Source organism: Dendrobates tinctorius, unplaced genomic scaffold (assembly GCF_039654945.1).
Source record: "Dendrobates tinctorius isolate UK_male_01 unplaced genomic scaffold, ASM3965494v1 ptg000326l, whole genome shotgun sequence".
Classification (NCBI taxonomy): domain Eukaryota; kingdom Metazoa; phylum Chordata; class Amphibia; order Anura; family Dendrobatidae; genus Dendrobates; species Dendrobates tinctorius.
Genome location: NW_027361993.1, coordinates 5,471,839 through 5,497,736, shown reverse-complemented (window position 1 = coordinate 5,497,736; position 25,898 = coordinate 5,471,839). Strand labels below are relative to the sequence as shown.

General features: G+C 46.5%; 1 protein-coding gene and 1 long non-coding RNA gene across 4 annotated transcripts in view; one reads left to right on the top strand and one right to left on the bottom strand.

Annotated features, from left to right (window-relative positions):
• Window positions 1-25,898, top strand: part of MEGF6 (multiple EGF like domains 6) — a 557,152-nt gene that overhangs the window by 78,337 nt on the left and 452,917 nt on the right. The gene's annotated exons all lie outside the window — the stretch shown is intronic.
• LOC141074173 (uncharacterized) overlaps window positions 22,106-25,898 on the bottom strand; it is a 65,607-nt gene continuing 61,814 nt past the window's right edge. For 2 of the 3 annotated variants that reach the window (XR_012227147.1, XR_012227145.1), the window contains exons 3-4: window positions 23,208-23,403; window positions 22,106-22,356 (exon numbers count right to left, since the gene is read on the bottom strand). This is a non-coding gene — a long non-coding RNA (uncharacterized lncRNA). Of the gene's footprint in view, window positions 22,449-23,207; window positions 23,404-25,898 lie in introns of all 3 variants that reach the window. The other variant, XR_012227146.1, reaches the window with a different exon arrangement.

Here is a 25,898-nt window from a genome sequence, read left to right as displayed (position 1 = left end):
AACTACTGTGTTGTGTGGGATGCGAATGTTGGAGCGTGGTCAGGAGCCTCCAACTTACCTGGATGGTGGGGCAACACACTTCAGGAGGAGGTGCAGTACCTCTGTGGCAACCGAGCCTCAGGGTCGCCACACTTATAAATTAGTAAGTGCCTTCAAATCAATCCCTAAGTAGTACAGGTTTCACCACAGACTGCACAGAGCTCCTGTTCTCAGTGGCCGCTGGTGGAGGAGGGTCATGTGACCTAAGCCTCAACCAATTACATATCTGCTTCCCCATGTGCAGTCTCTTTCTGTTGGTGGAGGCTACGGACAGAGCTGGTCACATGACCCTCCTCCACCAGCGGCCACTGAGAACAGGAGCTCTGTGCAGTCTGTGATGAAACCAATACTAACAAGTCCAGGAGGAGAACCTGTAATACATATATATTAGTCACTGCCTTCACATAATCTCCTAACACTTTTATTAAAAATCAAGTGGTCAACCCCCATAACAAAGACATACTTTTGCCACCCAGTGTTAGCACAAATAGATATGAGACCCCAAATCTGAACTCAAGCACATTTTTGGGGGAAATGCTGTTTAAGTCTGGAGGACTCTTCTAGTTTGTTGTGGCATTGATTACAAGCTCCTCTCTACTCATACTGAAGAGGGGTGAGAAGGACATGGCTGCTCTCTTTGGAAAACTAGGTTGTGCGTGGCGTTACAGGTCCGCATCTGGAGCTGATCTGCAATAGCAGACACAACCCATGGGCAGGTGTGATGCTGTGTTTGGAAAAAAGTCACCATGTTTTCCTAATACTGAAAGATGCAGGATGGGATTCACACTATTAGGGGGGACTGTCAACTTGCTTCCTTTTCTGCAGTTTCCACCCATTAACATTCCAGCTGGTCGCAACGGAGCATTGACAGCGTTCCAGCTCCCTGGGCTGTTACAGTGCACTTTGTATTACTGGATGGGGATTCTGAGCTTCTGCAATGCAGGGAGATGTGCTCAGTCGCAGCCCAGGGTAGAAGAGCGCCTGCCGCTCCTAATGTCTATCAGCCGTGGGGGTTAACATCCCGCCATTATATGCTTTTCTATTAAGGATCGGAGCAGCCGGTGGGAATGGGATGGGGGGTGGGAAATAACTCACAGGTAGAGAAGATGGAGCCTCTTTGGTAAACAGCTCGAGACAATGTTTTTAGCACCTTGGAGTAGGGATAAAAGACATAGTGAGAGGATCAAACACGAGTCAAAAGGTAACGTTGCCGGAGGCTGCGACACGGTTTCGCAGGAATGTCTGTTGGCTCCTATTTAATGTTCTTGTCTGGTAGTTACAGCAAATCTCCAATGTGAGAGAAGGGAACGGAAAATGACTTTAAAGCCTCAGTCAGCGCAGAACAGTGACTGATAAGAGCGAGCGATGAGACCGCCATTCGCCTTTATCAACGTCGGCGCTGAAGGTGTTTAATTTCATTAAGTTCAAAGACCTTGACTATAACATTCCTGAAGACGATGAATCTTGGTGCAGCGCGGGGAAACTGTGTCGTTGGGTCTTGCTATGATACGTGAAGAATTAGAACGGAGATCAGTAGAAATATGGCCATAAAGAACCAAATGTGCTCTGCCAGGTTTGTATGTGCACCTAGGGGTCGGGCACACAACAGATTTTCTCAGATGAGTGCTATCTGTAATTCTCAGCACATAGCACATATTGGAGTTTTTTTTCCCTCGGATCAAGTGGGCCACGGAAAAAGTCATTAGACATGTCTGATTGTGATCCGAGAGTTGTCTCAATGCAATGCAAGTCAATGGGTCCATGAAAAAATTGGGCCGCACTCAGATGCCGCCCAAGTGCGGTCTGACTTTTACAGACTGACAGAATGGAGAAAGCGGAGAAACTTTTTTTTTTCTCTCCACATCTGAGGAAAAATGATACTCTGATCAGAATAATCGAGGTGTTTTTCTCGGATGTGGAGGAAACGGTTGTGTGACCCTACCCTAGGTTCACACGGTCAGTATCTTAGATCAGTATTTGTAAGCCAAAATCAGCAGTGGGTGATAAATCCAGAAGTGGTGACGTGTTTCTATTATACTTTTCCTCTGGCTGTCCCACTCCTGGTTTTGACTTACAAATACTGATGTGAAACACTGACAAAAACTGAGAACAGCATAATATAGGGTAAGAGAGCCTGATTTCAGAAATGAGTCTCTTATTAGGCTGTGTGCTGTAGCTTCAATTCAATCAATATTTTATCAGCTGGAGATTGTGACTAAAGGACTAGCCAGTCCAGCTAATCTATGTAACCCCGCCCCTACGGATGATTGGAAGCGTTTTGCCTATGCACAGTGTACACATGAAGCTGCCAATCTGTGGTGTGGGTGGGGTTATACAGAGCTCAGCATTCTGACCACTGCTATATCTGTGGCAGAGAAAACAGGGATTGTACCAAAAATAAACCAAGCAACCGAGTGACAATCAGGGTCCCAGCTCCTATCTCATGCTGCTCACAGATTACATAACAGAAACCTCCTGACAGAGTCCCTTTATTTCAGAATGATTGTATCCTCCACTAGGGGGAGCTTATTGTCTACTGTGCAAACATTGAACTAAGTACCAAACATTGCATAGCTCCCTCTAGTGGTTGCTGTAGAAAGGCAGAATGTTATCTCTGCCATTGCCTGCTAGTAATCAGCTTAGAATTTTACTTTCATAAGTGTTAAAAGGTTGACATTGACTTTAAAGTAATTTTTAAGGGGTTGTCTGGAGAAAACAAGTAACTGATCGATGGGGTTCTGACCAGTGAGACCAACACCGATCAGCTGAATACGGATTTTTTAAATCTTTGATGGGGCACTTTTATAGCGGTTACAAGGTAGGACGACTTCCACTCCATGCATATTGCATGGGGCTGCTGGAAAAAGCGAAGCGCAGCACTTGGCGGCCCCACATGTAATGAACAGATCAGCGGTTGTGCACATTCAGTGCAGCTCCATTATGATTGGGATAAAAGTGACCCGTTCTGCCGATCAGTGCCGGTCCCGGAGGTCGGACCTGAGGATAAGTGAACTGGTGTTTTTCGGACAACCCCTTTAAGTGTGGTATTAGCAGCAGGCTGTGAATATATGAAAGTATACATGTCGGAATAACCTTGGACAGGCCTGAACGTGGAAGGTGTATAATGGCCAATGTGGAAATACTCTGCACTTTCATTTTCACATCCCCGATTGATAGGTAAAGTTTGCAGCATTTGTAAGTAATAATTGTGACTTTTTAGTTATATTGGACGGGAGCACTTACTTATGCAATGGTTTTAGTTTTCTTGTCCATTTGCAGTTTAAAAAAAAAAAACCCTATGTATGCATGATCAATAAGTGATCCTACATCTGTAGCTGCAGCACGGGGCCTCCTGCGCTGTCTCTTTAAGTAAATAGAAACCTCTCATCTGCATTAGGGATTGAAATATGAGAATGTTCCAATTAATTGCACATCCGCCGCGACGCGCAGATAAGGGACTTTGTAGGATTTTTCTTATTTTCCATTTGTTGCTGTTTTGATGAATATTTTCAGGCTACAAAATCACCATGACAATTGTATTAAAGACGATGCTGTCCTTTAAGGAAGCTGTGCACCTCCAGCTATGCTCGCCAAGCTGGAAACGTTTCCCTGCGTTATCACCTGCTAGAGAATTGATTTGAGATGTTAGATGAAATCCGATCATTCTCCAGATTAGAGGAAGCAGTAAATTAAAAAAAAGAAATTAAATGAGAAGTAAAGAACTGTCTGAGCGGCAGAATATGGATGCGATCCTGCGGAAACGTGCAATGTCTCTCATTGGTAAAGAACCGCATAAGAACCTTGGGTTGATTCATGTCCCCCCACTCCCAAGTGATGAAAATTTGGAGCACATCACAAAGTATCAAGTTTCTATTGCTCTACAGACTGATCTTATACAGGATTGTCTGGATACAGATGGTGCAAACTCTCAGCTGTGACAGATGTGGTCAGGAGGACGAATTACCAGTCCTGACAGCAAGCAGAGATCTGAAAGAGAAATTCAAATGCAAAGTGTCAAGGTATTTTTCAGTGCGGTCTATGCCCCAGAAGTGTGTCCTGCATGTGAAGACTTCCGGAGCATAGACCGCACTGAAAAATACCGGCGCATGCGCAGTTCCGATTATATGCTTTGCCCACAGTTGGGCAAAGCATACTGTGCAAGTGTCGGAGGCCTTTTCAATGCGCAAGCGCGGAAAAACTATGGCATCTGTGATATTCACAGATGAAGATTACGTTCAGAAAGCTGAGGAGGGGGGGAAGAAGGCGAATAAACCACGCCCATTGGACTGGACCGCGGCGATTTCCATACTTCTCCACCAAGATAAAAAAGGTATTTATGCATCAAAGGTGTGGCGTCGGGGGAATCAAAAGTCCTAATAGAATCCTTATGGGACGCACAATTGGGTGATATCTTTACATGATATCTCTAAAAATGGTTGACAGATTCCCTTTAACAAAATGTGTAAAGGAGTAAACTTATTGGACTACTGTTATGAATGAGTCACCGTAGGAGGCAAAAACAGAAATACAAGCTAAGTCCAGAAAACACACCTAGCAGTAGCCGTGGGGGGTTCCTACGATGCCCTAGACCCCTCGATTACAGCAGGAGAATTAAATAGGCCGAAAGAAAGGGGAAATCTAAACTGCCCCAGAGCAGACCCCAAAGCAATAGGCAGCCCCCAACATATAATGACGGTGAAGCAAGATGAAAACACTAACACAGACAGAAAGAGAGACTGAGCAAAGACGGGGCCCAAAACTACCTAGATAGGAAAGGACAGGAAGGCTGCTGTCTGCAATCTGCCAAAACCCTATAAAAGACATAAGCCAACAAGCTGATATGAAAAACGCCCTGAAGCAGCTAGGCTTCAAAAACTAAATCAGCACTCAGGTATTTTCAGAAGACAGAGCTAAAGGAATTCAGCACACCCCAGCAGGGAATGGTAGAAATCCAGAAAAACAAAGCAAAACAAAGTCAAAGCACCAATGCAAAAAGCCGAGCAGCAAACTTAGCTTTAGAGGAGCAGGAATTCAGACTGGTCTCCAAGGATCCCACAGAGAAATCACCCGCAGGGCAGAAGGGCGTCGGCAGCCTTATATCCAGTCAGTAACTCCACTCAGCCAGTCATCATCATCAGCCTCAGGTGTTTGATAATCAGGCTCACTACCTTTCTTTACCAGAAGAGGGAGTTCCTCGGGCCTCAGTAGTGAAGGGGAAAATGAACTCACAACAGACTACGATTTGGACTGTAAAAATGGCTGCCATGGCGGTTACACGAGGTGTGCAGTGAGGCATGCCATCGTGGGCAGCACCCAAGAAAGAGCGTGAAACAGCATGAACCTCCCCTGTCTGTACTTCTATACAACTGCATCATGGCCGACACCCAGAGGGGTCCGCTTCCTAGCCTGGTATGGTGGGAAAGGGAAAAGGCACAGCCCCTCGGGGGTGGAGAGAAGCCCCGCGGCGGGAAACAGGGTGGAAGAGAAGAAGGAGCACCAGAAAGACGCCATGGCGAGCGGTGAGCGGAGGCTTGCTTGGCGCGGGGTGGAAGCAGAAGGCTCTCCCGTCCGGGAAGATTGAGGCTCAACCGGTCGTCTGCAACTGATCTGGCGCTCCTGACAGATGCAACCAACAGCGGTGTCACAATGGAAGGAGTCCGGCGCCGGAGAAATGCAGGTAACAGGCGACAACATCACTGCTGCAGCCGATGACACCCTGGTGGAGGCCCCGACACCCCCACCAATCCAGTACACACCAGCCACACAGACACCAGTGGTGGAATCAATGATCCTGGTGCTATGCAATGTGCCTGTGGACAGGAATGGTCCTGTGCTTGCACAGCCATCAAGTGGCAGCTCCCAGGTACTGCCCTGGAAGCAGAATTAGGAGACATGAAAAGCCTATTGTACTGTACATAGTTAAATGTTGAAAGTCTGAAAAGTTAACACAGGAGGCTGTATCGTTCAGCCCCATTTAAGTAAACTGAACTAAATTTTGGTGAAGTCTTGAAAATAGTTAACCCCAGGAGGGTTTTTGGCAAAATGTTCCATAGGTTTTTATAGGAATAAGGTAATGATAAAGACTGAGAGATCATGGACCCTGAGTGATCCGGACACTCTGTTTGTAAATAGTTTAGCACCTATTAAGGTGCTTCTTCTTGGTTTTACGCATGACTTTAAAGTCTAAAAATGTCATCATTGCACAACAACAACAGACCTGAAGAAAAACCCGTTAGGTGTGGCCGAAGATGAGGTCTAAGGGGGAGACCAGTTAAGTCTTGCAGCCCACCCAAGACCATTGTTGGAGGTTTTGAGCAATTCCTCCACACAGCACAAAGACATTAGTGGATACCCCGGCTGCGACAGTATCTCCCACTTACCACAAATAATGAACAGCTTTTTGATTGTAACCAATAAAATTGTTAATATTATGCTATGTATAGAAAACTGTGTATTGATAAGTGTATAAGATTATTGTGATTACATTGATAGTATATAAGGAAATATAGGTATTGGAAACAGGTACCATTTGAGGTATAATGTGACTGTAAGAACTAAAAGCACTTTCTTGAAATAAGTTATAAGAATAGTAATGTTTAATAGAGTTATTGTTACAGGGACGGTGTGTCTGGAGTAGGTGACGAACCTTGTTGGCAGCGGTTGTCACACAATACAGTAGTTTAAGAGACAGATGTTATATTGGATAGATAACTGTAAGACATAAAGAATAATGATAGCATTTCAGCAGGGATAGTGTGCCCTGACTTGGTAGTGAACTCCACAGTTTTTAACGGTTGCTGCCAGTAACACTTTAGAATATAGAAGATAGTATGTGATAGGAATGGATAATTATATAAGATGTAAGGTAGTATTAATAAATTATAAATAATGTAAGATAATGTTATTATGTAACGTTAAAGCAAAGGAGTGCCTCCCATAAAGGGAAGTTGTGTTTACCTGTTGAAATGTACATTTCCCAAAACTTTGTATCTTCTTGTAACACCCCTTTTTACTGTTTCAGCCCGCGGATGTGCTACGTTTAACAAGGGGGTATGTGGCGCCCCTGAGGGTCCAGTCGCCACAGAGGTACTGCACCTCAACCAGAGATGTAGTATCCCACCTTTCAGGTAAGATGGAGACACCAGACCACACTCTTACACCCACAACCAACACACACCTTAGAGTAGCAGGGCACCCTGGATGACCCCTGCTTGGTTTATAAAGGGTGTTGGGAGGTGCGTGGTGTTTAGGTTGAGAGCGGGAGAACTGTAGGAAGTTAGTTCAGTTACCCCTTGGGGGAGAAGGGAGAGGACGTGTGTGCAGCACTCCCTGTTAACAGGAGCTGCTGGGAAGGAAGGTGACGAAAGGAAGCTCCCTGAAGTGGGAAAGGGATTCCCATAGGCGCGGGTGGAGAGAGTGCTTCCCGTGGGCCTCGCTCCACGCTGACTGACGTCAGGTGGGGGAAATCCAGGTCGCAGAAGGGTCTCAGCCCCTAGCTTAGTGGAATGGACATCAGGATTCAGCTAGCAAGCTGACAGCTGTGGTAACTTTAGGGACCACAGCCACAAGCCACAGTTATCTTTGCCGGAAAGGCAGCCAAAAAGGAGCAAGGAAACGAATGGTGCACATTATCCGACAAGGTCCGCAGCTGCTGGGACACTGACTATGAGATGTTGTGTAGGAAGAGGCGAGAAAACAACACTGTGAGACAGCCAGGGAAGGTATATACTGACTGGGAGTTCTGGAAAGGTGTTCTCTATCTGCCTGGAAGTTGGCTGTATCCCTCACCTGGAAGACGTGGCACCAAGTGGGCATCTGTTCTGCAGACAGAACTGTGAGTAAAGGTTTGCAACTGCATTCAGCTGTGTCTTTTTCCTGTGTTACCCACTCAGCACTGCTACATCCCTTGTTTCACACTACATCATTCACCATCTCTCAACATCTTTCATCTGCCCTGGGACTAGGCTCTGCCTGTGGAGAGATAGTTCAGTTCTGCTGCATCACACCATCAGTCCCAGAGGATCTGCATTGCAGCGCTGGTCGCCTCTGACCAGATACCATAGGTGGCGTCACGAACCCTTTATTTTAAACTCTTTATTTCATCCCTTGTAAATATATCCCTTTTATTGGATGCACAGGGCCACAGTCCAGGTCACCACCGCTGTGACACTGTCCCTTTAAGAAGCGGCCCGGTACAGAGTATTCCCCACTGCCCTGGCGGGTGCTCCAACTGCATGCTACAATTTTTTGCACAAGGACCATCGGTCGTTTGTGTGCTCAGGTATACAGGTCATTATTGGATCAGTGTGATGTAGAGCACACGGACAGTACGCTTCGTCTGACTAAACCCGGTGAAAGTTTCATCTGTGTTACGGTTTCATTTCATTGTGCGTTTGAAAGACCAGGGAAAAAGTTGCGCTGCTGGTGCTGTGCTTGGCTCATAGAGAATAAGGCCTCATTCAGATGTCCATTTTTCATGTAAATTTCCCATCTGCTGTTTATTTTCATGAACAAAATACACACACATTATTATCTGTTGGCTGTTCTCCTTTCCATGTTTTTTGCAAGTTGTGTGTCTGAAGAAATTAAAAAAAAAGAAGACATGTCTGTTTTTGATCCGAGTCACTAATCAAATTTGCCCATGCAAATCAATGGCTCCGTGAAAAATTTGGGTACTGCAATGATGCCATCTGTGTGTGAAACTGTTTAATAGGAAAGTGAAGCTTGGAATTTTTTTTTTTGCCTACAAGAAAAACTTCAGCAGCCACACTGATGGTGAAAATGGATGCACAGACTAAAAAGGATTAAAATAGGATCCAGCACAATGATAAAAAACTCTCCCTTCCTTCTATGCAAAAAAATGTTTGAATGTGGTATTACCTGGACTGATAAATTGAAACAAACACTTGGTCTGTTTAAGGGTGGCTGCGGAAGAGCATATGAAAAATCGTTTTTTTTTGTTTTTTTTTTCAAATTTACATCTGATTTTCATCCATGTGCCCTCAGTGTTTACTTTTTTGACGTCCATCTGCGATCTGTTTTCATACAATAACATTAAAAAACACAATGTCTTTTGCATAAGCCCTAAAACTGGGTTCCCATGTTGCAGCTACAGCAATTTGCCAAATTCCAGCCTAAGGGTATGTGCACACGTTGCGGATTTGGCAGCAGTTTTCCATGCGGTGTACAGTACCAGGTTTATTTTCCGCAGCATGTCAGTTCTTTGTGCAGATTCCGCAGCGTTTTTACACCTCTTCCATTATAGGAATCCGCAGGTGTAAAAACGCAGGCGAAATCTGCACTAAATCCGCAGGTCATTTAGCAAAATCCGCAGCCAACTCCACAACATGTGCACATACCCTTAGGGTGTGGTTCACACATTACATTTTTGCTACTTTTTTATGCAAATTTTTAGATGTGTTTTACAGTATCACCAAAGCCTATGAGATTTCAGAAATCTCTTGCACACATTGCTTTTTTTTTTTCCTGACTGATTTGGAAAACTGCTGTGTGGTGCCCCTGAGGCTCAGTCGCCACAGAGGTACTGCACCTCCTCCTGAGGTGTGGTGCCCCACCATCCAGGTAAGTTGGAGGCTCCTGACCACGCTCCAACACTCGCATCCCACACAACACGGTAGTTCAGCAAAGCCACATTGCGGCTCCTTGCTTAGACAGTAGCAGAGCACCTTTGGTGGTTCCCTGCTTGGAACACGAGACGTGCTGGGAGGCGGGTGGAGTTTAGAATACAGAAAAGAGCGGGAAGGTTTAGAATTACAGGTCAGTCTGAGAGAGGAAGCCACTCAGAGAGGAGTGAGGAAAAAAGATCCCTGGAAGAGGGATGGAGGAAGGAGGTGCTGCAGCAGATCTCAGTGACCTGGGTCTGCTGGCACGGGAAAGGAAAGAAGGAGAAAGACATTGAACTGAAACCTGATCTTCCATAAGAGAGAGAGATTAGAATGGAACGAAGGAGTAAAATGGAACAGAGAGGACGTGGGTTAGAGGAAGAACCCTGCCTAGAAGTTCTAAGCGCAAGGCCGGGGCCCGGTCCCCGAGGTTGTATGGACACTAATGGTTCTGCAGCAGACACCGGTGGAGTAGTGGGCTGTAAATGCACTACTCCCATCTAAGACTTGGGGGCACAACACCAACTTGGATAGTGAGTCGGGACTCAGGAGTAGAGAGTCCCCGAAGCAGGCTACAGCTGTCTGCCGTACAAGTAGAGTTCTTAGGAACATCTGTCAGGAGGCACTCCAGTGTAACTCAGTACTGGGAGTACTTCACACTTAAAGGCGCTATAGAGACGTTCAGAAAGGCACATGTTGGCGGAGTGTTGGAAGGGAGCATTCCATCTTTCCTGGAGGTTGACTGAGTCCCTGACCCGGAATACATGGCACGGAGGCAGGCACCTGTGTGTACTACAGACTGAGTAAAGCTTTGGAACTGCAAGCCCTGGTGTCCTTCATTCCTTCTTGCGCCAACACATCCAACCCCGCTACATCTGGGTACCAGCGTCTACACCGCTTGTGCCTCTCCTCTTCCCCCACATCTACACTGCCCTGGGGCTACAGCTCCACCTGTGGGGAGTTTCACCATCTTGGCTGCAACACACCACCAGCCCCAGAGGATCTGCATGCAGCGTCGGCCTAACATCTCACTTGCCGAACACCACAGGTGGCGTCACGAACTATTCATTCAAACCATTACATTCCCCCATTACTTGGGTGCCCAGGGCCACAGACCGGGTCCCTGCTGCTGTGACACATCCCGCTGATACCGGCCCGGTACCGAGTACCCCACAACCCTGGGAGCGCGACCCAACTTGGCGTCACGAACAGGATGACGAGACCCGATGCCATCGAACAGGATGATGAGACCCGATGCCATCGTTTTTTGTGTGCCTAGGATCTGTTGGACTTAAAACTTTTGAGAATGTGCAGAAGACCCAATTTAATGGACTGTAAAATGAACATTAAAAATGGCCGCTGGCGTGGAGAAGGGTGTGACGATATGGGAGGTCCTAGGAAAAGACCGCTAACGATCTTGGGCCTCCCCTGCCTGAATTACTATGTGACAGCAACATAGCCCACCCCCCGAGGGGTTCGTATATTGACTTAGTATGGAGGCGCTGGAAGACGCCGCCCCAAGGAGGGGCAGAAGCCAGTGGCGGGAAAGGGGCCTAGACAGGAAGAACGCCAGAACGCCATGATGGAAGAAGAGGGAAGGAGGCCTGCGGGGTGCGGGGAGGTGGATCTCCCCGGCACCATGGCTGAAGGCTCGGACCCTGCTTCTAAGATGAATCGACGGCGGCTGGAGGAGATTGCCCGGCAGACCCAATGTTTGCGGCTGAGGCAGGAGGCCTTGTGGAGGCTGAACTGGCAGCCTGCCCAGGAGGGGCCTACACCTGCGGTAACCGCCGCTGCTGCACCGGAGCTTCCCCAGGCAGATTCCATGGAGCCTGCCGCCGCCATCACACCACCGGCAGCATCCGGAGCCCCCTCGCTGCCGCCACAGGAAGAATTGTATGAGGCCCCGGGAGCCGGAGAGGAGGAAGAGGAGCTCCCGCCCGGACCTGACGCGGCCGCGCAGGTCCCTACAGAGACCCCTGTTGTGGATGGATTTACTTTTGATTTGGGTAGATTTACCCCTGTGCATACTGTGACCTGTCCTAATTAGTCAGAGTCTTATTGAGCGCTCAAAGAAGGAAAGACGCCAGACTTGGTTGGCAGCAATACCTCCCAGCAAAACTCTGGAAGTTTATTGAATATACTTGGTTTTATCAATTGTACAGAAAAGGAGTGGCTACTCATTAACATAGAGGCTTTACTTCTTAGCTAATTGGTCAGTTTTAATGCATAAACATATATGGGCGTCGACCTAAGGTGACTTAAGCGTCAGATGATATACTGCTCTTTGTCTTACAATGTCAGCAATGGTCTGATATCGGCTGGCACATCTGGCCTAAACTTCCTCTTTCTATGTCTGGGACAAATATCACAAGACAATGCTATCATAAAATACCATCTGCTCCCCAGACTATCTCATGGGGGGGCAGTAGGTCATTTCCACCAACTAGTTACAAGGTTCAAACTGTGAATATGTATCTGTGTGCATATAAGAATATATAAGAGTACATGAGTATATAGCAGTATATGAAGTATATAGCCTATAGCAGGCAAGTGAGATCTATATGAAATACTGTACATATACATATATATTTCCATAACAATCCCCCCTTAGATATCACTTGCCCTAAAACCCTGCTCCTGGCCCAAAGCGCTGCAACTCTTTTATGCTGCCAGTGGACTGACATATGCCTAGTGCATACATCCTCCTCTGTACAGACTTTTGCTAATGAGCGGTCAGGAGATCTGTCCCTAAAGGGGGTGTGGTGCAATGTAATCAAAGTCTCTTAGTTAGCAGTCTATGCAGTCAGTGCATGTGTATTCTCCATCAGGTAAGTAATTTATTCAGTCAGGGAGGTCATCCACAGCATCATTCCAGCTCAGGTGTATCTTCTGGTATGAAGGCCTTTTCCTGCAATGCGATGCGTGGATCCAGGTGGGGTTTCCCTCCAGGTCGGTGGAGTCAGCACTTGGAGAAGGGCCATCGGATCTGGGATTGAGTGCTTCTCTTTGTGGACTTTTCTCCACCCACACTCAGTCTCCTGACTTCAGGACGTGTATACCAGGCACCGAATCTGGACCTGGCAATGAAGGAGAGAAACTCGAGAATGGACATTAGCAAAATTCTTGATAAATTCAATTACACATGCAGACAAAGTATCATATTGCATAGTCAACTGCTAAGTAAAGAATACCCCTAAACTGGGTTTTTTACCCAAATAGTCTCATATTGGTGACAGCTTTCTCTGAGCCTACGGGAGTGTCTAATGCCAGGGTTTGTCTGTCTCTTGGGCAGATCTTTTAGCATGCTGCTCTTAAGTGTCCCACCTAGTCTATGGTGTGGGATGGTGAGTAGTGTGTAGGCCTAAGTCTGACCCTACTGCTGATCAGGTCTCTTGTGTTAGGTTTGCTGTGTATGCGGGTCCCTGATCACTTGCTATTGCTTCTGGAAACCCCATATCTGCACACTATTTTTGAGAGTAGCTTCTTTGCAGTAGTCTTCGCCAACTGGTTCCTTACTGGGAAGTCTTCAGGCCAGATGATGTGGGGGAACTTTTCCCGCTTGTCCGATTTTAAATTTGTCGGTGGCCAAACAGCTGCTGGGAATCTTCACTGTTGAGGTGTGAGTTGAGTCCAATCAGGTCATTCATCTGTGTCTTCAATTCTGTGTGGGGGCCATGTGCCCATTGAACCACCGTAGGGTACACACTTTGAGATAGACTGGGTCTGTCTTGAGGTAGACAGTTTGAGGTAGACGGTTTCTTGGAGCCCAGAGCTTTTGGCCTTCAGCATCCAGCTCTCCTTCTCCTCCTTCCGAGTCTGATCCTGTTACTTCTTGTACAGGTTTCAGGAAGTCATCTTGTCAGGTTTAGTGACTGGGTTGTGGTAATTGACATTCTCTGAGCTGATGGTGGGATTTTAGCTGAGGTTTCGTCTCTGTCCGCGCCTCCCTCTGTATGAAGACTCGGGTTAGACTGTGTCAGAGGAGGACTTGGGACTCTTTGCATTGGTACAGGTCCAGCTGGTATTCTCTGGGGATGAGGGGGAAGGTCAAACTGTTGTAGCCTTGGGATGCCTTCAGACTCATGCAGCTCGTCTCGGGGAGTGTTGCCGTGGACTGCCAATCGTAGGACTGTGCTGGAGAAGCTTCCCCACGAGAGGGTGGTGGAGGACAATCTTCTGGAATGTTCTCCATCAAATACGTCCTTTCTGGAAAGGTAGGCACCATTCTTCTGCCTCAGGATTCATATCCACGTCAGAGTCTTCGTCCTGGAAGTGATTCAGCTTGTTGGCTGGTGGAGGAGGAGGCAGCACTTCTGTCCAATTCAGAGATGGCATCTTCAACGGTTTTCCCATTGACTTCTGTTTGCCAGGTTTTCTCGTCTTCAGTCGTCATGTAGTAGCCGTCCGGCTCTACGACCTCTCCCATTTTCCATATTGTCTTCCTCTGGCTGCTTCTTTGGCTGCCACGTCTGCTGTTGATGCCCCGTGTCTCTACTGTGTTCAGTTTTCCGTGTGCCTTGGCCCTCAGCACTGCCACCACTTTTAGTAGTTGAAGAGTGTCCAGCAGGTCTCTGATGGCTCCATGGTGCTTCACGGTCGATCCGCTTGCTGTGATGAAGTTTCTTGCAGCCCAGATGGGTCCGAAGTCAGGTGCCATGTCATGCGAGTACCTGGAAGTTTTTGTTCTTCGCAATCTGGCAGGTGTTTCGTCAGCTCTATCAGCTCCGCTTCTTGGGCTCTTGGGCTGACAACCTTCTGGACCATAGAATGTCTTGATTGCTGGTCGCTGCACAACCCGTGTGGAACTTTCCATCATCATTTGCAAGGCTGGAGCCATGTATGGTATCTTGCAGATTTTTCATCTGAGGGTCCGTATCCGCATCCCCCCTTGGGAGTGGGAGTAGAGACAGGTAACGGCTGATGCTCTACCGACTGAGCCCTGAAGAGTGGTGGAGAGCAGCCTTGTCAGGAGGGCGTGTGCTGCGGGTATTGCTTTCATGCAGGAGGGCCCCCCCCCTTGCAACTGGATCCAGGACAGCTGAGAGGTAGTCTAGAGGCCTCTGGTTTCCCTCCGTTACTCTGTTTTAAGCATGGCCAGTAGCATGACCTTCTCCATCTTGTTCCTTCTTTTTCCGTTTTGGTCAGGACGGGATGGCTTCTCATACTCAGTGAGGCCTAGAGTTGGCGCAGAGACTATGAAGTCTTTCAGTTTCCTGTACGAGATGAAGGTTGCAATGCGTTGATGCAATTGTACAGAGGCTGCATTAAGCCTGGAGCACCAGGGATCCAAGTTCTGCAGTACGAGACTAGACTAAGGAAGGACTGCATCTTCGGAGTTGTTGAGGGACCCACCTTCTCCTCCGTGGCCCTCCGGTCATCTGTCAAGTGTTTTGTCTAGTGGGCGATACGGTGTCTTCAGGAACTTGCTTTTGACACCACTGGACTCTGTTTTGCAGAACTTACGTTGCTGCTCTGCCAGGCAGAGTAGAGGAGACATGGAAAGTGCTGTGCATGGTTCCGGAAATGGCCAAAGTTGCCACAGTTGAAACTCCTGACAGGTCTTCTGTCTCTGCAGGGTGGTTGCTCCTCCACGTTAGTGGCCATCACGGGAGGTCCTGTCCTCCGTACTCCTGGGAGGGACTCAATTCTTCTGGCTACTGTAAGCAGGACACCTACTGCTATCGTCCTGTACTCAGGCCTGGCCACTATCAGTAGTTTCTTGATTGGTTCTCTTAGTCCATGCACAAAGGCCTGTGCCAACATCTGTCCGTGTATCTGATCATGAATAGTGAAGCCTAAAATTTGTAATACTTTCCTCACTCTGCCATGAAACCTGTCTAGAGACTCTGTCTCGGCTTGTCTCATGTTATGCAGGCTCAGTGCTTGTCTGGTGTTGGCCCACTCTCTAAGCTGTTCAATTAGCTTTGATCCTGGTTTCCAGGAATGCACATCTAATTCTGATGGAAGCTTGAGGTGTTCCTTCATGACTTTAGAATACTGAACACCTGACTAGGGGTGAAGGGCACATAGTGTAAGAGTTCTGGCTCTATCTGCCCCTGCCTACTATGCAGCATAATCTCCTCTTCATGTTCACCAGAGGAAGAACTGTGCCACTGTGTGATTGTCTTTCTGTGTGTGTACTCCCCCCCCCCTTGAGACTGGAGCTCCGTGTGGCACATAGGATCTTCAGTCTCAGAGTTAGCAGGTGCAGTGTCTGATGGCCCACACCTCCCTTCTGCTATCTGTTGTATCGGGAGGGCACCTGTGTTGTCATGTGTGGGGAATGATTCACTTTCTTCTCCCGGTGACATAACTGTCTCTTTAGAGAGAGTCCCCTGTGGAACTAGGGACACTCCATTGTCTGGATCTGGCACTGGGCCAGCGGGTGACGATGAACTGAGAGGTGGGTGTGAAAAAAAAGAAGAAAAAGAAAGGGTGGGGGAGATGGTGAAGACAAGGAGGAGGGAAAAAAGGAGACGGGTGCAGTGGATGAGAGGGATGAGAGGTGGGCGTTGGTGATGAAGATGGAAAGGGAGGAGAGATAGGCGGAGGTGAAGAAGATAGAGGAGGGAGAGATGGTGAGGGAGGACGAAGTATGGGAGGAGAAATAGATGAGAGAGGGGAGGAGGTTGTGAAAATAGCGGAGATAGAGGGAGGGGGGAAAAGTGAGGAGGAGGAGGGAAGAGTGAGGAGAGAGAGGAGAGAGAAGAGAATGAGGAGAGAGGAGATGGGGGGGCGGACTGCTCCCCCCCCTGCCATCACAGAAGGCATTCTTCGACCTGTGGTCCTCCTCAGACGGCACAGATTACTATGAAAACACTTTTTCCTACACGTAAAACAAAAAAAAACAATCCTGTCTTGTTCACACTATCTGCTAGCACCTACTGCGTTGTTAAATGCTCTGTCACTTTAAGAAATGCAGACTGCAATTGAGCTCAACTAGCTACTTCCCTTTTTTCCTTTCAATACATTATGCCATGCTAGAGCATACGGAGCTGCCCGTAGAAACCGACATGCTTAACTTTCTGAATAACACCTACTGTGTCTGTTCCAAAAACTTCAAAAAAGTGATTAAACCTTTTAACACCTTGCAACCCCTTTTAACCTGCTTAAAAGGGAACAAAAAGAAAACAAGAATATGGAAAATCAAAAATTGGCAAGATAACACAGGAATTACCAAAGCAGGTAAAAATTCAAAATTCATTTTTTTCTTTAACAAAAAAAACTGGAAGAAAGAAGTGAAAACTAAAACTTAAAAAAAACTGATAAAATATGTCACAAAAAGTAGAAGAAAACTAAAAAGGGAAAAATGATTTTTCTTTCTTTTTTTTCTTTTCCCTTAAAAAGATTTTTAAAGGATGAAACCCAAAAAAATTGCTAAAATCAAAAAGTATATAGTATATAAAACTTTAAACCAACAATTAAAGGGTTAATGTAGAATGTAGGCACCCAACTTCCTCTTTTTTTTTTTTTTCCCTTGCCTGAGTCTCTCAGTGACATGAAGAGGAAAAAAAACAAACATTGATATGCTCAAAAAAACCCCAGCTTTCCCGAAAATTCTCACACTGCAGTAACAAAAGCCTCTACCAAAAATGCAAAATAAGAGATAAAATAGGGAAAAACAGAGTCCAAAATATAACAATATGAAATATATATTTATCTCAGGGACCACACCCTGCAGGCAAAAGAGGAAGTTTACAATAAAAAAAAAAAGGCAAAACTCTTTCTGCTTCAGATCTTTGCGGAACCTGCAATAAATTCACATAGAGACCTCCGGGGAGAGAGATCGATAGCCCTTCTGTGACATGTCAAACAGCTGCTGACAACTGGTAACTGCCAATCACCCATGGCGCTTTGGTTAGCACCGGGATGTATCACCCTCCGTCTCCTGGGAGACGGGAGCCGTGATATCCCATTAGATTATCACCCCTCCGTGTGCACCCGAGAACCGTGATAATCTCTCCGGTGATCAGTCTGTGATATCCCCCCAGTCTGCCGCATCCGCGTGTGTGCGGGGACTGTGGCAGCCGAGAGATTCACCTGTGATGCCTCCCTGAAGCTGACACCTCCGTGTACGTGTGCGGGGACCGTGACAGCCGTGGGGTGGGATTCACCTGTGATACCTCCTTGAAGCTGACACCTCCGTGTGTGTGTGCGGGGACCGTGACAGCTTTTTCAGAGGAAACCACCTGTGATATCCCGTGTAAGTCAAAACCTCCGCATGGTGCGGGGACGTGATCTGACTTAGTCAGAGAGACTCAGTCTTGTTATCGGTGTCTCAGCAGCTACAAATCAAGTCACAGTCTCCACCAACTCTCTCACCCGAATCTCAGACACACAGGATCACAGTAGACACTTAGCTTATCCCAGGGTTTGGATTTTCTCGTGGACTTTTCAACACTACCTGGGTTTGGTGACCACACTGACCGGCTAGAGTTGCTGACCCGGACTGGGCACAGGGAACATTCATGTAAGATAACTAGATTTTCTTACCTTATTTATGGAGTTGCGCAAATCTCCGTTCCCATGAGCCAAGACCTTGGCCGGCACCTCTGTCCTCTCCGGTCAGCAGGATCCCCGTGCGTTTTCGTCCACGGCCTCGTTGGGCGCCACTTGTGGATGGATTTACTTTTGATTTGGGTAGATTTACCCCTGTGCATACTGTGACCTGTCCTAATTAGACAGAGTCTTATTGAGCGCTTAAAGAAGGAAAGACGCCAGATTTGGTTGGCAGCAATACCTCCCAGCAAAACTCTGGAAGTTTATTGAATATACTTGGTTTTATCAATTGTACAGAAAAGGAGTGGCTACTCATTAACATAGAGGCTTTACTTCTTAGCTAATTGGTCAGTTTTAATGCATAAACATATATGGGCGTCGACCTAAGGTGACTTAAGCGTCAGATGATATACTGCTCTTTGTCTTACAATGTCAGCAATGGTCTGATATCGGCTGGCACATCTGGCCTAAACTTCCTCTTTCTATGTCTGGGACAAATATCACAAGACAATGCTATCATAAAATACCATCTGCTCCCCAGACTATCTCATGGGGGGGCAGTAGGTCATTTCCACCAACTAGTTACACGGTTCAAACTGTGAATATGTATCTGTGTGCATATAAGAATATATAAGAGTACATGAGTATATAGCAGTATATGAAGTATATAGCCTATAGCAGGCAAGTGAGATCTATATGAAATACATATACATATATATTTCCATAACACCCCCACGGATCCGGAGCCGCCATTAGCTCCACCGCCGTCCCCGGTGTCCCACCATCGGCGTCCACTGCCACCATGGCTGCACTGGAGCAGAGACCGCACCGCCGGGAGGCACCAGGTATATACCCCGGCCCTCCTAATGGGTTGCCCCCCGAATTCACATTGTCAGAGGCTGGCTTACGGGAACTCGAAATGGGGCAGTTGGCAGAGTCGGCTGGGGACACTAGACTGTCGGAAATGGGGAGGTGGAAGAGGTCCTTACTAAGAAGGGTACGGCTGGAACAGGCGCGCACGATTCGGCATCTTCGGTGATTGGAGGAATCTAGGTCGCTTTGGGATAGTGACCTCGGGATCCCGTGGCTGCCGAGTCAGCATGTAGTCGCCTATCAGCACCAACAAGCTGCGGCATCCCTCGGTGCTAGGCCACGCACCAGAGCAACAGAACCACCTACCCATGAGGAACAGTTGAGGGGTATCGATATGCATCATGGGTTCCCTTTACCACAGCTTCAAGGCGGCAATCACACCAGCTGCCACAACTATGCCCTATGGCAAACAACCAGCGACAAGATGAAGGTACCCAAAGCATCTCCACTGGAAACAGCAGCCCAGCCCAGTCAAGATGCTTCTTGAAATAAATCTCGTTACCCGGGAGGGTATTTGCACAGTTGTGCTTTGTTTTCTATTGTTTTAGTTTTGGTTTTTCCAGTGTTGCCCTGTTTTGTTGGCAGCCTTTCCATTTGAACTATAGAGATCATGAACGCTGACTGGTCCAGAACTGCTATTGTAAATAGTTGCACCTCTTTAGGGGCCTTCTCTTGGTTTTTGCATGGACACTTTGCAAAGATAAGGTCTACCTCATCTGGAGTATGACTCCAATCAAAGGACACTGCAAGAGATCCCGGCTGGGAGCGGTGTCCAGCGTTTACAAGAATTGTTGAAAGTTTTAATGTGAAGTATTTGATAATGATAAAGAGTATTGGTAACTAGGAAATGGCTTTTATATAGAGTTAGGAATGTTTTGATAGAGAGATGAGAGATTTGAATAAAGAATAAAGTATTGAAAAATGTAGGTGATGAACTAGGCACCACGGTTGTCACTCAGAGTTAAAAGAAAGTATAAAATGTGCACTAAAGATGGAAAGAAATGTGTTGATGAAGAATACTGAAGTGATAGTGAGTAACAGACAATAGCACTTTGAATAACGTATTGTATTGAAAATTGCACTTTTGACTTAAGATTTTAAATAGTTAATTAAGAATTGTTTGCAAAGTTCAAGAATGAGTACCTCCCACATTGGGAAGTTTAGTATAAGAAATGCTTAATCAGCATTACAAAAAACTGTATGTTCCTGTGTTGTCAACTTTGCTTGCCTTGCAGCCCGCGGACGTGCTGTGTTTAACGGGGGGGTATGTGGCACCCCTGAGGCTCAGTCGCCACAGAGGTACTGCACCTCTTCCTGAGGTGTGGTGCCCCACCATCCAGGTAAGCTGGAGGCTCCTGACCATGCTCCAACACTCGCATCCCACACAACACGGTAGTTCAGCAAAGCCACATTGCGGCTCCTTGCTTAGAGAGTAGCAGTGCACCTTTGGTGGTTCCCTGCTTGGAACACGAGACGTGCTGGGAGGCGGGTGGAGTTTAGAATACATAAAAGAGCGGGAAGGTTTAGAATTACAGGTCAGTCAGAGAGGAAGCCACTCAGAGAGGAGTGAGGAAAGAAGATCCCTGGAAGAGGGATGGAGGAAGGAGGTACTGCAGCAGATCTCAGTGACCTGGGTCTGCTGGCACGGGAAAGGAAAGGAGAAAGACATTGAACTGAAACCTGATCTTCCATAAGAGAGAGAGATTAGAACGGAAAGAAGGAGTAAAAGGGAACAGAGAGGACGTGGGTTAGAGAACCCTGCCTAGAAGTTCTAAGCGCAAGGCCGGGGCCCAGTCCCCGAGGTTGTATGGATGCTAATGGTCTTGCAGCAGACACCGATGTAGTGGTCTGTAAATGCACTACTCCCATCTAAGACTTGGGGGCACAACAGCAACTTGGATAGTGAGCCGGGACTCAGGAGTAGAGAGTCCCCGAAGCAGGCTACAGCTGTCTGCTGTACAAGTAGAGTTCTTTGGAACACCTGTTAGGAGGCACTCCAGTGTAATTCAGTACTGGGAGTACTACACACTTAAAGGCGCTACAGAGGAGACTTTCAGAAAGGCACATGTTGGCGGAGCGTTGGAAGGGAGCATTCCATCTTGCCTGGAGGTTGACTGAGTCCCTGACCCGGAGGACATGGCACGGAGGCAGGCACCTGTGTGTACTACAGACTGTGAGTAAAGCTTTGGAACTGCAAGCCCAGGTGTCCTCCATTCCTTCTTGCGCCAACGCATCCAACCCCGCTACATCTGGGTACCAGCTTCTACACCGCTTGTGCCTCTCCTCTTCCCCCACATCTACACTGCCCTTGGGCTACAGCTCCACCTGTGGGGAGCTTCACCATCTTGGATGCAACACACCACCAGCCCCAGAGGATCTGCATGCAGCGTCGGCCTAACATCTCACTTGCCGAACACCACAGGTGGTGTCACGAACTATTCATTTAAACCATTACATTCCCCCATTACTTGGGCGCCCAGGGCCACGGACCGGGTCCCTGCTGCTGTGACACATCCCGCTGATACCGGCCCGGTACCGAGTACCCCACAGCCCTGGGAGGGCGACCCAGCTGCGTTTCTGCAAACTGCAGCATGTCATTTCTTTCAGCGTTTTTTCACCCATAGAAATCAATGGGTTAGTGCAAAAATGCAGCAAAACCCGCTGGTGTCAGGTTTTGCTGCGTTTTTGGTGCCAAAACTTTAAAGAATTTTCACCATCTTTTTCGGGGGGCACGAAACGTTATCAACATGCGCCAGAAACAATAAAAATGCAGCAAATACACAGCAAACCTGCTTTTTTAAGCTGATTCTTTAATGCCAAGAGAGCAAGCTTTGCCTGTGGAAAAAAGCGCAGCAAAAACACAACGTGTGAACAGCCTAAGGGTTCATATCGATGTGCACATCGATCCAAGCACAGACTGCAATGCACTGACTGGCCGCGGCTCTCCCATATTTAAAGCTTTGATGCAGGAGTCAGAAGAGCTGCAGCCAGTCCGTCCAGCATTGTGGGCCGTGCTAGTGAAGGGTACCAGCAGGAATACGGGATGCAGTAACGGACCAAGGCAGAGCAAGGGTTAAAAGGGGTTTAATAATACAGTGGATACTCCACGCAGGGAGTGGGGGTGAATGGCAGGTTTAAACAGGGGTATTTTAACCTAGAAAAGGGGATGGTAACAAGTATATTAGGCACAGTTCAAAGATTATAAACTTATCCAGCCAGCGACTTCAGTAGATGGAGTCCTGGGTGTAGGTGTTGGCGCCAAGGTCGTGGCACGTATGAAATTCGTGGGTGAAGATTCCTCGTGGTCCTAGCGTGGGTCCTGTGTCCGGATGATGAAAGAAACACCGAAAAAGGAAAAACTCGAATTTACAGGTCTAGGATAAGGTCAACAGTCATGTCAATAAAATATATCTAAAAAATATAAATGAGAAATACAGAATAAAATAATCAACCTTTTTTAGACATAAATGGTATACAATAGTACTAAAAAACAGACCGTGCCGGTGCTTGGATTTATATAATTAATCAGAATGGATAATGATGAATACAAATAACTCGGCGGACCAAACATTTACATGGTATATAGATGAGAAACACATGCAAAATAAAAATACATAGTAAATTGTCTATATTCAAAGCATGTGTAACATAAATCAAAATATGTATAGAATCCACTACGCCAACCCTAAAAAAAAATATAAAAAAAAGAAAAAAGTGTGTGTAGAAAAAATGTATAAATACACTAAATAAAAAAAATAACATACAAAAAGTGCCAAAATTCAATGTGCATAGTGTGTATGGTGAATAAAAAAATATTTTTTTTGCATACTATAATGAAAATAAGAAATGAATATAAATAAATCCGTTGTGTAAAAAAAAAAATGCAACACTAGACTCACAAATGTGTGTACAAAATATATCGTGCAAAAAAGTGCTGTAAAAATTTATTATGCAAAACTGACAATTATGTAGAGAAAATCACATAAAGTGGTAAACAAAATATGGACAGAGACCTAACACATATATATATGTGGGGCGCTCACATTTTATACTAAAGTGCAAAGTTGAGCCAAATAGAAAATGGCAGTATATTTATGCAAATAAGAGCCAAAGCGCTAATAAATTAAAGTGCAAAGTGCAGTGGGCAAGGATTGGCAGTGGAGACTGTACCTTTAAGGTCCGCCGGTCCAAGAACAGCACAGCCCTGACGTGCGTTTCGGATACAGCGATCCTTCGTCAGGGGGTCCTGTGTCCGGATGATGAAAGGAAGGAGAGAAAGGAGTCTTTCCCAAGCAGAGGAAAATGTCGCATGACAGTTATATGCAGGCTTATCAGGCCCCAGTTCACAGGGGGTCACCTGGCTTTCCTGTCGGGAAAGGGGTGTGTCAGAGTGTCCAACATGGGCCTTACGGCTCACAGTAGGCGGTGTCGGCTTTATTAGCGTTGTCAACACCAGTCTCTGTGCTACGTCTCCTGCAGTGACGCTGTGGCCCCTCTGGATCAGGCCTGCTCTATTCTGATGCCCCGAGGTCGGAACGCTGACACAGTCCCCCTGCGCGCCGCACACTTTCGCCAAGACTGCCTGACTGCAAAGGGCGGTCCGGGGCCTTTTGTCTTCCCCAGTGCAACATAGATGACAGCCCCGATGGTTCCGGATCCTTGACAGAAAAGTTACGCATGACCCGGCTCTTCTCCCTACACTTGCACAGACATCTGTATGTGCCCTAACCATGATTAGGTTTGATTAGCCTTGATGATAAATAATGTGAGATCCTACAACGAGGAAAGCGCTTGATAATGGCGAGCAGTTGAAACACAAAGTAAAATGCAAAGATGTAAAGCTTTCCATTAAACATTATAATATGGAATCAGTGAGTTTCCCTGAGTGTCTCCTACCTAGCAGTTTGCATGAGGATTTCTGTATTCTGATAATGTGTTTTATGTGCTTTAGTAACACTGCAGTGTCTGAAGAATGGAGTTTAATGCTATCCAGTCACATATGGAAATATGGACACCCAGGGAGGAGTGATTAGAAGATGTGGGGCAGGACTAGTCTGGGGAAAGAGCCGTTCCTCCGGACTAGAAATGCCTCATTAGCATTTGAGACTGCACAGGATTCAACTTCACTCTTCGAATACTGCAGAAAGGTAAATAAAACACATTAGCGGTATAGCAGGGACAGTGAGGGGACCTAACTTGCAATTTAAGTTCTATTGACATCAGACCAGATGCCCCCTTTAAGTCTGGATGTGTGGATATGGTCGTTTTTGTGGTGACTGTGATCATCTGCAATCCGGGGTCTTGCATTAATTGCTTTATATTCTGTCTTCTGCCCCCTCAATTTATTGACATTACCTCTCACAAATTAGTAGAGCCATTGAGATATTGGTGTCCCTCCCTACTCTACTGCCTTGAAAACATGTGAATTTAATTTTCAGCTCAGGTTCACATACTTAACCAATGTCATGTAGACTGAAGGAAACATTGTCTTTTGTGATCTCCTGAGCATTTAAATAAATTGGTTTCAGTCTTGCGTACTGTTACTATGTCTTTTTTCACCAATCACCAGCCAGTAAGTGTAAAAAAAAAAAAAATCTGTTTATTCATTTATTAAAAAGGATAAATCACCTGGTCAAAAGTGTGCAGTTTTTGCTCTTATTTTAGTCCCACTACTCCCCTGATTTATACTTTTTATTTAGTTCTTATTTTTATGGTCTTCACAAAGGGGTTGTGGTACACAGGATCCTCAAGGGCGTGTCCTTAGGCTTCTCTGAATTATTACTCTGTGAGCCACACCCTCTTGTAAAGACCATAAAAATTAGCACTAAATAAAAAGGTCCATCTCTCTGGAACCATATAGCAGATTTAACCCCTCCTTTAAAAAAATAAACATGGAATACTCAGGTGAACAGTGGGAATAAGATAGGCACAAAAACTGGACATTTTTGACCTGTTGACAGGTTTGCCTTAAATCGGTGTCTGGAAATGTCAGAAAATAGCAATCTTTATAGCTCCCCAAGGGGAAGTCACTTTCCAAACTGATTTTTAGATCTTTCCAAAGAAGTGGCATTAGATGGCCGCTTACCGCTAGCCTTCTTAGAGCCAACAAGCCTGTTTAGCCTTATGCTTGTAAATTAGCTATGGATCGCCAATGAGCTCTATGGCCAGGAGATGCCCTTTGGGCCTGAAGTATGAGTGATATGTGTAGATGAAGAGGATCCCCAGCTCCTCATTGTCTTCCCTTGTAGTTTAGGGTAGAGACTGGTTTTCTGCTCATTTTTCTACAAGTTACGAGACTGCTATTATTGCTTATCTGTGCGCTCCATGGTTAGTTTGAGCATAATACGGATGTAAGAAAGCTAATGGCTGCGTGATCAATGGGAGTTATGTATCACAGGGATGGCTGCTCCCAGTTATGTAACTGGAGTATTTTTCTTTAGTGCATGTCACTAGGATGTTGTTTAGTGCACCTCGTCTGGGTTGCGGGTAGCTAGGAGAGATGGGCGGGTCTGGCTACCCACATACCTCACACGTGGGTGTGGTTACAGGCTACATAATGGAGGCTGTAGTTTGGCACATGGTCTGTTGCTGGAGGTGTGTAGACTTACATTGTCTGCATCATGGGAGGGAAAAGCCCTCCTGTGTGATGCTCTAGACTGAGCCTGCGTGCTGGACATTGCCCAACCTGTGTGCCCACAGGCCTGAGGGAGCAGAACCCGGCTAAGGACATTCTGTGTTGCTTTGCCTGCTCTAAAGGCCATGTACCTTGTTGTTGTTTAGGGGTTTATGGAGCAAATAAACCTGCACAGACTTTTTTTTAAAAAAGAATTGCGCCTCTTGTCTTTCTCCTGCCGCAACTGA